Below are 13,212 nucleotides of genomic sequence, written 5' to 3' on the forward strand. Positions count from 1 at the left end.
GAAAGTATGCATGAGAAATGCTGTTTTTTTTTTGTTGTTGTTTTTTTTCTCCAGCTACGTTGAGCTGTTGACGGTAAGGTGCAGCATCAGTTGCAGAGTGAGGATGGAGTAGCGTAGGAGGAAGCGCATTGGACGGCGTGGGGGGGCGGTCACATGACAGTGACAGCATGTGCGCTTTAAAAGAAAGGGAAACAGAGTTGGGCATCAGATGAGGATCGGAGACGACATCTGCAAACTAACTGCGCCTCGTTTCTCTGCTGCTGCTCTTATCTGCTTTTTAAATGCTTATTTATTTAAATAAACACGGCTGAAATAACTAAACTATTCAGTTTCTGCAGAATAAAGGCACAGCCCTTCACTGCGCTCGTCTTGGTCACAACAGAGCAGAAGAGTGTCCAAGCAGAGATTCACTCTTTAAAAGGTAAGAGGTTTTAACTTTTTACCGCAATTTGGCGGAGCATTTAGCGCTTTTCTGTAATTGCGAATGAATAATTTGAGGTCATGCTGAAGAATTTATGAAACAACCTATTTCACACAGTATTCTTCTTAAATATTAATATGATGCGTGCTGTGGCTCAATGTGTGCAGCGGGTGTAGAAAGCTCAGAGAAATTATACCATAGTGTGCAGAATCAGGAGCGTTTTGACGCACTAGTACGACCCAGTTATGTTTACTGCTGCAGCATTTGAAATATTAGTGTTTGATATCTAATTCATTCTGCTTTGTAGACGTGAGATTAACGTGCCCTCAGAGGAATCAGAAAATAATTGGGTGCAATTAGGAAATTGTTTTCTTTTAAACTCTGCAACATGTTGCAGGAAATGAATCCATATGAAAACATGTACTATGTTGGCGTTTGGAATAAATTAGGGGAAACTTTGAAGAAAAGGAAGTGCAGGTTTTTATTTATTTTACTTTTCTTGTTAATTTCCCTCCTTAAGTTAAACTTTTTTTTTTTTTTTTTTTTTCAAAAAATGCTTTTTGGAATGATTGTTCATGTATTAATGATAAAGTCAGAAGTCCATGAGTTGGAGCATCTCCTGTTGATCGTATAGCAGTGGATTTTAAAACAACTCTTTTATCATTTCTGATATCCATTAAAACAAAACAGCCTTGCATTGTGAACCTGTTGCTGACCAAGGCTCTACCAATCTTGTTTAGGTTATGTAACAACTGACTACAGATTCCTCTTGACACAGAAAACATTGAAATAACTGTGGAAGTATTTGCAGAACATAACTGTTGGAACTGGTTAATGTGGATACATTTTTTTGGTTAACTATGTCATATTTATTTTCAACCCGATGAATTATTTTCCTTCCCGATATTTGGTCTGGTCAAATTGTATTGAGGCAGAGGGTAAACACTTAGATCTGTTAGACCCAGTGTATTGGTAACTTTATTCAGTGCTATAAAAAAGTATTTTCCAACTTGCAATATTATTCGGCCTTTGATTTTTTTTTTTTTTTTCAACCAGAATTCACGAGGCTTAGGGACCACAGCTAATTAAAATCAGCTAAATACTTGTGGTTTCCTCCAAAAACTCTTTTAACTGCTTATTGTAATGGTTCAAACATCAAGTATACTTTGAGATGCATTAATTTACACAAAGTTAGACATATTGGCAGAAAAATGACATCCCCAGTCTTCCTTACCTCTGCTCTTGGGGGATACTGCCAGTCAAAGAAAATGAAATGGTACTCCAGGATTGGCTGCTTAGTGAATGCCAGTCAACAGCATGTCAAGTAACATTGTGCATAGTTATTTAAGCTTTTCAATCTGCATTTTCTTTCAAATAATTTTGATATGCTCTATGAAGCAAATCCAAAAATAATTTGGAGTTATGTTCCATAGAAAAATCTGGGAATATGTGAGTCGGCAAATACTGATCCCTAATAGGAGGGTGAACACTGTAGTGATAAGATTTCATCTTTGTCTTATGAAAGTTGTGTTCTTCAGAAATATTGACTGAAAAATTTGCTTGACTTGGAAGAAAGAGTTTCATGATTTCATTACTAACTGAAGTCAGAAGGACAGCTCTTTGGCTAAGCTTCCAAATAATCATTTAATGAAAGAAATAGAATATGTTTATCTCAAAGACTGATGGAGACTGAATTTTGCTGTAATTGTGCAAGTTTTCATCCACTCATGTGAAGGTTTAACTAACAACATCCTTCTTTGTGGGTTTACGTTAGTGTTTTCTGAGAAAATAGAGAAATATTTACTTTTCTATAGGCAGAATACTTAAGAGTCTCCTATGAATATTTCTTGGTGTTTATTGATGATGACTGTACTAATAGTAAAGGCTTACGATGAACTGGGTTTTAATTAAGGTCATGGTAAGAGTCTTGGGAATATCTCCAGTTCGTAGAGTATGTATTTAAAGTTGCATATCTAAGAAAATAATTCATTTATTAATTGTGCTTTAAGGAACCTTCACAATGATAGTGGTAGTGAAATGAAACCTTCTGCCACCCCCTGCAAAGAAAACATCAGCCACACAAGTACGTAAACAACAGTGAGTGTTCATGCAATAAACATTGCTCACTTAGAGGAATTCAAATGGATTTTGTTTGCAAGTCTTTGGCAATTTTACATCTGAAGTGACAATTATTCTGCTTGGTGAAATGTTTAATATGTAGCTTAAGTTGTCAAGTTTCCTGAGGCCTGTCACCAGACAGCAGTGATGACAATAATCCTCAACCAACATACCAACTCTGGTAAAAGTGCTTCACTGTCTATAAAGTCTGAAGCATGAAAACGTTCCATAAGGCTAACATAGACTTTTATTCTTAACCATCCTCCTGTATTTGTGATTAAAACACCCTGGATGAACAGATAATTGCGTGATATTGTAAATAAGGAACTTATATCAATTAAAAATTATTTTTTTTGTTCAAAGGTACAATCAGAATTAACCTGGTAAAACCAGCCCCTTAGTTCTACACTTTGCTTCGTACGAAAGGCCTTGACTCTCGGCTATTGAGAAACAATTAATACTTTTAGGATAAACATGGGGAGCCAAATGATATTGGTTTGAGGCTTTCACATTGAAGGACAAGAGTGTGTCAAAGCAAAGCTGTTAAAATAACACATTGCTTTGTGCTTCGATGCTTTAAACCACCACACACTGGAAGGTTAAGAATGTGTTTGATGACTTGCAGAGGCCAAACCCGGAAAATTATTTTTGATGAATTGGGGAGAAAGAGTGCCAGTTGTTTCTGACTGACTGGAGGGCTTCCTGAAATATTCATGAGCAATGCCTTTTTTTTCTTGTCTTTTGCTTTTCAATGGCATTTGTTGTGATGACACAGTAAACATGCCCAGGAGACATGCCAGAGCCTGCCTACAAATTACATAAGCACATTTGATTTTAATTACTGATTAAACAGATATCGCAAGAAAAAGAAACCCTAAAGCTTCTGTTAAGTTTTGGTTCCCATTTCTTATTTATTTTATGCATTAAAAACAATGTCTTTATAACGAAATATTGCTTGTAAATCATTTGTTTTATTTTACCTGATTTAAAGCAGAGCAAAAGCTGCAGATTTTCAATTTAAATGTAAAAATCATATGCTTCGTGGTCTGGGGGCATTGAACACATTATCATGTTAGGCACAGGCTGTCAGATGCAGTAAATCTCTGAACATGAGTCTGTTCTTATGACCAACAAGTGACCTACCTCGAATCACACATCCACACACAAATCGTGCTCACGTGCCTCCCTGCAAATTCACAAGTGTCAATTTGATTCTCAGTTTGACTCATGCCACGCTGAATCAAATAAATCTCTCGGTCTCAGACACTTAGCTGACATTGATTTGCACAACAAATGAAGCAACAAAAAGACATTTTTGTTTCTGAGCATGTAAGCTATCACTAAAGATACTTCGAAGTGAACAAATGGAGAACATATATAAACAGTTCTCTGTTTTGTTTTGGATTATGAAATTACTGAGCTACCATGTGATGAATTGCTGTTTAATTTACAGTAATGACTAAATGGTTCACCCCTGGTTATGGTAAGAACCTCCTGCTGCTGCATTAAGGCAGGATCGATGCCACTGACTAACAGCAGGACGTCCATTTTCTCACAGCAAGCTGAAAAGAAAACTGGCTAGCATAGCTACCATACCATATGGGCATTATGTCGAGAGAGGCTACCTGTATAAAAACAAAGCCTCTGTCAAACACTTTTACAATGGCAGTAAAATTACTCCCTCAAAGTTGAAAGTGGTAATCCCACTCCTGCATGTATTGAATATTTAAAGACGGCAGATTGGTATTTCAGTTCATAATCTGCACCATCATGTGCAAAATTCATCATGTCAGAGATACAGTAGAATACTCCTGCTGAATCTGATTTCCCACTCAAACTATAAACAATGTTTGGAGGATTTGCCGATTTGGTTTAAAGCTGGCATTTTAGAATGGACAGAAGATATCATTTTTAAAATCATCAGGTAATGGGGGAGGATTCAGTGATTGCATACACAATAAATACCTGCCAGACACACTTCTATAAAACAGGTTCGTGATTCTTCCCGGCCTTCTTTCTCCCAGTTTCTTTGCTACAGAACGGTTCTTTGATTGCATTTGGTGCAGTTCACAATGACCAGGAGTCCATTTTCTAAGTTATCAGCATTTGAGCAAAGATAGTGTTCCATTTCCCCTGCTCAAACATTTGCTTGTACAGTGCTTCATGCAGCATGTTATCACTCTTTGACATTTTTCTGACTAAAACAAATCACATTGTATTTATATTATCAGATGAAAAATAAATGGATTGGAGAATATCATCCGTTTCTTTCATCCTAATTACTCGCAGCTAACTCTTTTCCATACTCTGTCCTCTTGAGGAGCAGCAGCTTTAATACACGACCTGGTTTAAAATTATATGAGGCACTGTGTGAAGAGTTACAGAGGAGCAGCTGTGAGTATCTGTAAAGTATGAGCTGTGATAATTAATAATTTTAACACCTCAGAGCTCATGACATGAGGGCAGTTCTTACTAATGTGTAAAAATGACCAGCTATGCTTCACTCCTTACTTAATAAATTATGGCAGTTTAGTCCAAAATGCCAAATGTCTAATTACTGTATAGATTAGGTCAACATTGCAAAACATGAAGGAGTCTAGGGAAGATATTAATTTTCTCAAAACCAAAGGTAGTCTAAAAGGAATTTAGGATTTGTGGGCCTTACTAAGAGTAAAATAACCAATTAGCAGCTCCAACATTATTAAGGATTTCTAAGAAGGAATGCCTGCCATTTGACCTATTTACCTTAAGCTGCTGTTTCCAATCTTACAGTGCATGTTTACGTCTGAAAAAATGGTTGCTATGCTAGGTCAAAAACAGGAAATAAACATCAAGTCCTTGGAGTAAGTGTGTTGTTTTTGATAAGCACCTAGTTTGAATAGTGCACATGTATTGGCATCAAACATGGAATTTACTATGTTGTTTAGCCACATCAGGTTGGAGGTGCAATACTGCTACCATCCTGTCACGGTCTTGTTATAGTTTGCCTATGTGTAAGGATGAACTGAGCATCTAATACTGAAATTTTAGTTCTCAATGATTGCCAAGAGATCAGTTAATTATTAGCTGAATTTATATGAAACCATGACATGCCATCAGTTTTGCTTTCAGTTTTAAGCATCCAGCATCCCGATGTGAGTTGGTTCTCATCAGGGTAGGCAGAGCGTTGCATTGAGGAATATTTTTATTGCAGGACTGCTGCAATATATTAAACAGCAGTTGTTTTAAAGCTGTAGTAAGGGCACACATTTGCATTAGGCATGGTTGCCGTTGTGGCGCACATGCTACAAAACTTTGGTTTAGCTAATAATCAAAATCTTAATGTTCTTGAGTAAAGGTGATGCTGGAGGCCTAAAGGCAATGTGCAAATGCAATAATGAGATGTCCACTTATGTGAGAGGTTGTCCATTGTTGAGTATGGTTAAAAATTGACAAGCACATGGAAGCATCCAGATTCACACAAAGTTAAGAGACTGTAGTCAGGTAAATTTACAGGATAAGAAAAAAAATATTGTAAAAGTACAATAATACCATATGAAGTATAGCATATTCAGAGTAAGAAATATGTACAACTCAGTAGAATAGAAACAGATTATTTACAAGGAATTGAAAAACTGCAAATAGAAAATATCACATTTGCAACCCTTTGGGTTTGTGCTGAGCCAGGAAGACACATTTGTTATGCTCAAATTTGTAAAACCTAATTTACATGCTGCTCAAAACCATAGTTGATTATAGGGTTTTCTGAAATTGTTTTGTAATAGCTGAGTTGTTGTTTTTTTATTATTATTATTATTATTTTTTTTTAAGAGTTGGATATTTTTAATTCAAGTTTTTCTTTTCCCAATAAGTGTTTATCATGACTGAAACTTCCTAAACTATAGGAATATTTTCAGTGTCTGCTGTGGCTAAAACTCTACAACATCTTCTCTTTTTATATACCAACAGCAAAAGTCATGATTCATTTTTCATACTGTGTTAAAATTTTTAATCCCAATATTTGTATTAAAATTAAAACTCGGTCAGGTTATATTAGTGCTCATAAATCAGTAACATAACTCAAACAACAATTAATGAATTACAATGAATTAACTCATCTACATAACTAAATGGTCTGCAAAATAAAACATTAATAAAAGACCACTCAAAAGCTTATTTTAAAATGAAAAAACAATGCAAAACAGAAAACACTCCATTGATTTGAACCCAGTGATGCAATCAGTGACATCATACAGCCATTTAAGCAGAAGATACCATATTCGTCCAATGGTCCAGAAGTGTTAGCTTTAACTAGAACATTTACATAGATGTAAATTGCTACAAAATGCTACCACAAACAAACCCAGGCTTGAGTGAAGCAAAGTTACAACAGCAATGTTTAAGCATGGAACAAATTTAAAGGAATGATAATTCAACCAATTCAAACTTAAATATTACCAGAAGTTAGGATGTAAAAAAAAATCAGTTTTAGCATACAATGATGACATTCTTTGTCTTTTTGTATAACTAACTTTAAAAATGTATAAAATGTCCGTACATTTTTCAGGTTACGCATATTTGTTGATATTAGGTGCAAACCCCCACAACAGCAGAAGAAACTGAATGACTATGAACTTCGTTATAAGCAGACCATGTGCCCAAATAAATTCTACATAGAAGTTCCAGCTGCTACAACACTAAAACTACACCTACATATTTAAAACAATAAGCATTTATCTGTTTCTTAAGATTTATTTCAGTTCAAAGCACCTCTTTTTTTATTTCAGTTTAGTTTTTTTTTCTATCTGGAAGGATTCCTTGACATGGCATTCCAAACAGATGGTTGTTAAACTGCCCTCCCTTGTCCGTATGGTGATGAGCACCTAAAGGAGATGTTAAGAATTAATTTAAATGTTGCATAATCCTTTTGAAACACTCTGCAAAACTGTAAGAGAATTTGATGGTAATTCTTATCACTTCTCTATCGATCTCCTGTGTCTTGGAATTGTTTATCAGTTTGGCAGGATCTAGTAGCGGAAATCACTTGAAGCTTTAACCTGTTGTAAAGGAAAGAACACACACTGGTTTCTTGTGGTGTGTTTCCTTGGAAGAGGAGAAGCGGTAATGGATGGCTCTGGGAACAGTTGAAAGGTCAGAAGGCTGGAAAGAACTCACTGATAAGAGTCATCAGACTCTCTGGGGCAGCTCGGCGATGCTGGCAGCATGGTTCCTCCCATTACCCATGCAGCATGAAGACCCTGGCTTTCTCCCAATTGTAATTAAGTGCTATAATGAGAGTCACCTCCAATTCCACACATGCAGAGAGAGAAAAACTTTAAGTTTCTGCTGAAGCACACTCAGTTATTCGGTCTCATTTCTTTTACTTCTAAAGATGTTAAACGATTTATTTATTTTTTTTTATATTAGGGCTGTTAACATTGGGATTTATCTGAAAAGGTTAATGCTTTGATATAGCATAATATAGATTAATTGGCTTACCTAAATGACCTAAATGCCTCTCTTTTGCAGAAGGTGACTTAGTTCAAAGCAGTGCGTTACAGGTTGTACTCCATTCAACAATGCAGATTCACAAATATGAGCGAGAAGATGAACGAGGAGAGTCAGACTGGTGTGCTCAGTGGCATCACAGCTCTTGCTTAATCTGATTATTTTTTTAATTAGCACTAGTAAAAAATGTGTCCTCACACTTGACTGTCTCCGCCCACTTTGCTGGAATCCTTCAGAATTTGCCAGTGGTGGGGTTTAGCTTTCTCATGGGAGTTAAACACACTTGAACCCTTTAACTGTTAGCCAAAACACCTAGAATAAGGACACTGGTGTCCTCATGATATCAATAGAATATATTTTTTCCCCATTTTCATAATGTTGCACATCATTTACAATAGCCTTCATTAGAAAATTACAGACATTGAATTTTAACATGGTTTACATTAAACAACACAAATAAGACACAGAAACAAGTTATTGCCACTACTTTCAAAATTAAGTGTAAAGATGTACAACTTTGAATTCATCAATATCTACTACATAATGCAATAACAAATGGAAAATGTCACTGTTGGTTTTTTAAATTGGTTTAGCTTGGTTTCCATGGACCTAATAGGATTTTTTGTAAATTGAAAGGGCAAACAACAAGTGAGATGATCTCATAGGCCTGATACAAAAATGCTTGAACCAAATGATCCTTCAACCTTTGAGGTCTTTAGAAAGTTGGTATACTCAGGCAAAGCCTCCACCTTTGAGTGATTAATGTATAATAACGACAATAGGGCCAGTGGTTTACCATCTAACCCATGTGAACACCCCCTTCTGTCAGTTGTAATGAAATTAACTGATACTAAATCCAGGCCAGGGTCAGAATAGTGAAGTGAAGCTGAATTATGATGGCATAATGAGAGAATTTCTGGGATGGGGGGAGTCTCAACCTCAGTACATCGCATACAAGCCTGCAGGAGACATGAGTCAGAACCCACGACTGTGATGACCTGCTTGCCTGCATTTTGCTTCATTGCCACAAATATTTCCAACTCTTTAATCTCCCCTCCTTCTACTGTAATATAGTTGCACGTTTTGGAAATCTGTTTTCAAAATGATCAAAAGTCTCTCTATGCCTGTTGTAGTCAATAAATTTGCTGTTTATGCACAGATACGTTCTAAATAAAGCCAATTATTATTCTGTTGTCTTACTGTTTTGTGTCAGACAAAATTAAAAATCAAATACAAATGTAGGAATTGTTGTTTAAGGATACTTTTTGCGGCACTTCATGAGTCTTTATCTATATTAACACATGGCTAACGTAGGGAATGTGGTTCAGATTAAAAGCAACTTCAAACTGCATTTATTTATTTTTTGGCATTTCTACTTTCTATGATTCATCATAGTTTATCAGTTATATTGCATTTTTCAGTCATTTGGACGCCTTGCTCTTTTTATCATCTGTGCACACCTCAGAAAAAGTAGCATAATCCTTCATTCAATTCTAAAGGGACTGTAATGCCTCATGCAGGGTTCTAATTTCTGTCTCTCCACACATTCAGACAGTTGTATGCTCCCTAACACGCGTCATGCAGAGAGCTTGCTGCTGTGAAATGTCAGTAAGATGCAGTAAGCAACACTACCTTGCTCCCCGGAAAGGAAAGAGAGGAGGAAAACACAGCTACAGGGAGAAAAAAAATGAAGCCATTCTGAGATGCAAATTTACTGCAGAAGGTAAATCTTTACTTATTGTGCAGAATTGACATCAAGAGGAAGCCAGTTAAGAGACCACAGCAACATCTGCCAAGTTTGTTTCATCTGCATGCACTTCCTACAATGACAGCAACAAGTTAACTCTGAGGCTGTGATGGATTTCTTAGGCAAATAGGTGTTTTAGTTGCAAGCAGTCATGCTTAAACATATCAGAATATGAAAAATGTGTTTCAGTCAAGTTCTTCTGAATTTATTAGAACATAATCAAACCATTAATTAAATACAAAAAATGAGACTTGTTACAATCAGTAATTACTTAAAAAAACAAAATTCAGAAAATGATCATACCAGATAAGACCAATAGATAAAACATGTATTTTTTTTAAGAATGTAACCATATGACCCACACAGTCATTTTAGGAGGTCTGCTGACTTGACAGTTGTCCAGCTGCAAGTCACTAAAAGCCTCTGCATGGAAGGCAGGCCAGAAAAGGCCATTGCTAAACAAGTTTGCTCTTTACATTGTGGTCTATACACTTATATAAATGGAAAGTTGAGTGAAAGGAAAAGTGTGATGGTAAAGGTTGAAAAAAATAGATTTTATTTCTAACTCAAGGTCTCAGAGTCTGATTGAAGAGAGGAAAGGTACAGAATCCAGGTTGTTTTTCAATTTCCAGCAGAAGGTTTTCCACTCAGACTCAAATGTACGGATAACTAATGACAATTGTCATTGTTTGACAGGACAGAAAAATCACCTGACCTAAAACTCATGCACAATCTGTGGAGCACTGTAAGGAGCACTGTAATCAAAAATAACATATTTTTGATTTTGTCTGGAGTCTTTTTTTTTTCTTTAAGCAAGAAAGATATGTGTAACTATGGTCAAATTCCAACATCTTATTGACTGCAGGAAGAAGCTAAATCAATACGAGATAGAAAACGGGTCTTGTTTTGATCATGTATTAACTCCTAGAAGAAAGGCATATGTTCAATATTTACACAACATAAAGAAAGCAATGTGTTTGGTTCTGTATGTAGCTCTGCCATCACAGTCTGAAATGCTGGTGTCGTGTACCGCATCAAAGACAAATTACATAAAGTGTAACATTGGTTCGAGAATGGTTGGTTATTGTTCCTGTGGTTATCTAGGCGATTATTTGCTCCTTTCAGAATCTTGCCTGCAGCATATTGAAGCCAGACAAATCTCAGTTTTGAGAATAAGAGCAGTAATTATTGACAGAGTCCTTGAGACTTGCTCTAAGGCACGCACTGGTATGCTATACTAGTTGTCTGGTGGCCATTTCTTACCAGTTTCCTTCGTTTATATTGGAGATTATAATAACCATAGCCTTCAGTGGGAGCAGCAGGACATGCAGGAGGTCAAAAAGACACAATGCATTTAATCATTGCCTGTGGCTAGAATGCAGGGCACGGTGTGTTTGCTAAATTTAGACTCTGACGGATAAATACAGATTGAAATATTTGTTCCTCTTTAACCCTTTACCGTATTGCTTGCGTTATAATAGAAAAAAAAATAGAGTATTTAATCAGAATTATGATTTTATTTAAGTTGATGTTTTTACCAGAAAGGAAACAGTTGATTGCTTAATCTTTGGTGATCCAATCACCTTCTTACTGCACAGGCATTGATGCACAGAAGCTTCACCTCTTGGTCTCCCTTTGTGCCAACATGGTTTATGCAGCAACAACATGCAATGAAGGCTGGTGATCAAATATTTATTAAAGGTCTGAATTAATAACTAACAGTATGTAAATCATCAGAAGCTATGAGCAACATGAACAAAAAGACAGAGCTCATGTCAGTGTAAATGTTTATGAAGGCCGTTCTCTCTTCTGTACCATGTCACGTTTTCTGTGGTTTCTTTCCTTTCATGTCCTGTCATGAAGTTTGTGATTACGAACCCTTATTTTAAGGATTCTGTTTACTTTAGCATGTGCTGTATTTTAATTTTCTACTATCTGGCTGCTAATTGTTTCTTTAACTCATCCTCCAAACTGTTTTCAATCCCTGCAGCTCTCAGAGACATCTGTCCTTGCCAACTGCATCATCATGTTTTCTTTCCTATATTGATTCGTTCTATCCATTCTTACGGGGTGCTCCACAGGGCATACCATTATCATTTCACTGCCAAACATATATTTTTTTAATCATTATATGTTCAGAAATCCAAAGTTTATTAACACATTAATGCATGTTTGTCATTTTGTTTCTAACTTTGTTTAGCCAAAAGCTGCACACAGAAACTGTTTAAATGTTTAATTTTGGCTCATGTTGGAGTGTTTGGAATGATCTCCTGATCCTCATCCTCTGCCCAGATTCGATCTGCGTTGATGTTTTGGTTTAAAAGAGATGAAAGCCGCCCTAGGCAAAGCGAGACTTTGCAAGTGTTGCTCTTTGTGCTTTAGTGTAGGAGGTACTTTTATGAAGAGGCTTTTTATTTGTGGCATAACTTTACTGTATTGACCTCAGTTGCTAGTCGCTGCAGGAATGGTATGTTATTTTTTATTATAAGCAATAGAGCTGAATGAAATGGCCTGCACAATATTTGCTCTATCATACATATAAGTTCTTGCAGAGGATAAAACCAAAGATAATCTCGGAATCAGATAGTTTCCTTCAACTCCTGACAGTCGCAGTGTCTCCATCCTGATTTATCTCCTAATTCCTAAGGCTTAAGTGGCAGAATATTTTTTATGGGCAGTGAGCTCCCTGTGAGCATGACTTTCCTTCATTGTGAACCTTCCCACACATTCTCCCTGACTGACTTTTAAATACAGAAGAAAATAACTCACGGTTTTAATGTTCCCATCTAACCTGTCACTGGTAATAGTAGAAGAATGTTTGCGAGGAGGAAAAGGGGAGCAAGCTCAATGTTTACAGCAAGGAAATGTGCTTAGTAAATGCTAACTAACAAGCTCTGGTGATTAGATGGTGGGGATGACTTTGGCATGTTTGTATTTTTCTTATGCAATTGCTGAGGGTGAAATTCAATACAAAGTTATTTTGGCAAACGCTGGAGGTGAGCTGTTTATGCACCCAGAGGCACTCTCTGTTGGAGCTATGCTGAGATGTAGACAGGAAGGCAGCTTTTTTTCTTTTATTTCGTTTAATCAATCCAGCTTGTCTTTTTTATTTGCTTGCTGAGCAATTAAAATTCAAGTATAATAACGATTTAGGAGAGAGAAATTTATATTTCATGAAGCTTGTGTGCTTTTCTTCTGCCTCTTCACCACAGGAGATGTTTTTTAACATCATGTATCAAAGCTAACTTCTGTTAAAATTTTCTGGTTTACTTTCCATTTTCTGTGAATTTTGAAGTATGGATGACATGTAAACAACAATACAGAACTGAACTAAGACTGATTAGGAAATTAATCCTCTTTACTGACACATTGGTGAGGAGAGTGGTGCACTGATTGGTGGTCTATTTCATATTATAAGACAGTTTATATCCCAGGTTAA

The 13,212-nt window shown here is 36.3% G+C and overlaps 1 protein-coding gene across 1 annotated transcript in view; it reads left to right on the forward strand.

Annotated features, from left to right (window-relative positions):
- The first annotated feature begins 332 nt into the window (after positions 1–332).
- Positions 333–13,212, forward strand: part of LOC106956512 (rap1 GTPase-activating protein 1-like) — a 107,276-nt gene continuing 94,396 nt past the window's right edge. Inside the window, exon 1 of the mRNA XM_015047400.1 lies at positions 333–421. The gene's annotated coding sequence lies outside the window, so the exon portion shown is untranslated. The remainder of the gene's footprint in view (positions 422–13,212) is intronic.

Source organism: Poecilia latipinna, unplaced genomic scaffold, assembly GCF_001443285.1.
Source record: "Poecilia latipinna isolate Pla-1442-1.1 unplaced genomic scaffold, P_latipinna-1.0 Scaffold824, whole genome shotgun sequence".
Lineage (NCBI taxonomy): Eukaryota > Metazoa > Chordata > Actinopteri > Cyprinodontiformes > Poeciliidae > Poecilia > Poecilia latipinna.